This window comes from Gekko japonicus, unplaced genomic scaffold (genome assembly GCF_001447785.1).
Source record: "Gekko japonicus isolate JY-2015 unplaced genomic scaffold, Gekko_japonicus_V1.1 scaffold779, whole genome shotgun sequence".
In the NCBI taxonomy this organism is placed as follows: domain Eukaryota; kingdom Metazoa; phylum Chordata; class Lepidosauria; order Squamata; family Gekkonidae; genus Gekko; species Gekko japonicus.
Window position 1 is genome coordinate 416,562 of NW_015174296.1, and position 2,894 is coordinate 419,455.

Below are 2,894 nucleotides of genomic sequence, written 5' to 3' on the forward strand. Positions count from 1 at the left end.
GCCCACATAAAAAGCATGGTTGAAAATTTTCTGGTTTCAAAAGCACTGAATCAAGCTCCAGTTTGTTATGGCATCTGAATGTGTATACCTGGACTTGTTTCTATGGAAACAGACTCCATTGCCTTCATTTAGAAGTCATGGCAGATGTTTAATTCAAGGCTTCTGACACCAGGAACCCCTCAGCTACACACAACGGTTGGGAGGAAGAGAGCTCATGAGCATGTTGATAAGCCATGATCATGTCCATCACAAACACAGGTTTGTGACATCTGACAGCCATATTGAGTGTTAAATCCCAACGCGATGACATCACACAGAAGTGACATCATCACGTTAGGAGCTCAGCCCCATGGAAGGTGCCATCAGCGCTGTATTGCAAGAACCATTTAAAGTGAACCTTTGCAAGTGGGTGTGCCAGCACCCCACACACCTGAATTCCAAACGGCAAATTTGTCACTTGAAATTCAGTCACATGTAGCCCCCACTTGCAAAAGGCATTTAAAGGGACCCTTTAAATGAATTCACCGCTTGGAGTTCAGGCATGTGGCCGGCGGCTGCTAACAACACAGGCTTCCTCATAAGCGCAGTTTCCTTCGCCTACTGTTTCTGCCTCTTTAAACATCGAGGCTGTGCTGTGCCTCTGCTTTGGGGCAGTTCCACCAGGCCTGTCCCAGTTTGGTGGATTTATCTTGCCGCAGGCCCCAGCTCCTACTTTAGGGTCCTCTTTCTCCCTTCTTTGCATCCTCTCAGTCTTGCTCAGCCAGCTTGCATTTCTCACCTTCCTTGTCCCTTCTGACATTTCCTTTTTTATCCCTGGGGCTCTGCCCATACTGGTAAACCCAGCATCACCCCTCCCTTCTCATCGCCTTGTAATGCTCTCTTAACTCCTTTCTTGCCTTGCTCCACTCTGTCTGGGTTTGCATAGGGCTGCTACTGTCTTCTTGCGAGGTGTCCTGCCCTATCCTGGAGCAGCTGCTGCCTTTTGCCCAGTAAGTGAAGTGTCCTCTGGCCTCTGCTGCTGTCTTTGTGCCACACTTGGATTAGCATGTTGTGACGAACTGCACTTTTTAAGATGCTTAAAAATGTTGTACGTACAACTGTAGGACTGTGAAGGGTTAATTCTCCACAAAGCCAGAGAGCCTTGAGTAACAGGTTGCTCCAGGCAATCTGATTCTTCAGCATCAGCTGAGCAGAAAAAGTCTTGTGAAAGCTGTATGCTGAGGAGATTGAATCAGATTCCTGCTTTAACAGAAGAGAGCTGTACGAAGACTATCTTGAGACTAGCCCTGACAGAAAAACTGTGGAGTTACAATCCTGGACTTAGGCCATTAGTAACGGATTGAACACTGTGGTTTTAATGTTGAATGTTTTATTATGTTTTTATATGTTTTATCTTGGCATGGCTGTTGTCCTGCCCTTGTTAGCTGCCCTGAGCCCACCGGGAGGGTGGGATATAAATGTGGAAAAATAAAATAAAAATTATTTTTTTAAAAAAAAGTTTAGTGCTGACAAAGATTTCAGCCGTGACTGAATACAGTCTGAATTCAGCATTAGCTGAGAGCAGTTTGAACACAGACAGAGAACTAGGGGGAAGTCTGGCAAAACAGCTCGGGTAGTAGAATAAAACTCCCATTTAGGCCAAAGAGATAGATCTTCTAGAGAGAGAAGGAGAATCCTTACCAAGTCAGACAGAAAGAGTTATCACTGAAGAGTACAGAGATACCTGGTCTGGTGTGATTAAGAAACTAAAAGACCTAAAAGTCTGTTAACAACTCAGGAAGTGTACTGATGTTCCAAGAGAAGGGGTTTGCGTACTGGGAAGAGGGTACCAGCCTTCTGGACACTAAAATAGTCAGCGATTATATAAATAAAGTATATTAGAATGTTTGGGAAAACACTGGAACAAAAGCCTCTCAATATAAAGATGCAAGTAACTGAATAGTTTAAGAACCTCTCATTGCCACCCAAGATTGGGAATCTCTTGCTACCATCCTGGAGTCCAAGGATGTGAAGGCCTTTTGGAGGTTTGTCAGACCAGGACGTCAGGCTGACATCGTGGCGACAATCTCCCCAGCCAGATGGAGGGTGCATTTTACAGCTTTGTATCAATCCTCAGAAGGGCCTGTCGAGAATCAGTACTACAACGTCTCAATCGGATGAAGCATGGCAAAGCAGTGGGCCCGGATTTTATACCTTTAGAACTATTTCTGGTGAACCCCGAATGGTGGGCGCTTCGCTTGGCCCATCTGTTTTCAGACATCAACCAATCAGCTAATATCCCCGGTATTTGGAAGACAGCTACTGTGGTACCTATCCATAAAGGTGGGGATGCCAACGACCCGGGTAATTATAGACCGATCAGCCTTATTGCCATCCCTGGGAAGATTTACTCTGCACTCCTCCAGGAGAGACTCCAGAACTGGCTCGATGAAGAGAGGTTCCTTTTCCCTGAACAGTGTGGCTTCCGACAGGGTGTTGCAACTACAGACCATTGTCTGACGCTTCTCCATCTCGCTGGCAAGTATTCCTTGCGCCCAAGAGGTTGTCTCTACGCGGCCTTTATGGATTTGAGGGCGGCCTTCGACTCTATCTCTCGTCGTAGATTGTGGGGAAAGTTATTGAACACCAATATTGACCGCAGACTTCTGGGATTGATTATGGCTCTTTATTCTAATACATCTGCCTCGGTCCGGGTGAATTCTTCAGGAATCAGGACAGACTCCTTTCCAGTGCAAAAGGGAGTTAGACAGGGATGTTTGTTGGCCCCCTCCCTGTTCAACATCTACATTAATGATTTGGTGCCGTTTCTTAAAAGAAGAGCCAAACATTCCCCGTATCCAGCCGGTCTTCCTATACCACTTCTACTTTATGCTGACGATGCTGTTTTATTGGCA

At 45.9% G+C, this 2,894-nt stretch overlaps 1 protein-coding gene across 1 annotated transcript in view; it reads left to right on the forward strand.

The window, feature by feature from the left end:
* Nucleotides 1-2,894, forward strand: part of PPIP5K2 (diphosphoinositol pentakisphosphate kinase 2) — a 108,942-nt gene that overhangs the window by 4,665 nt on the left and 101,383 nt on the right. The window lies entirely within an intron of this gene.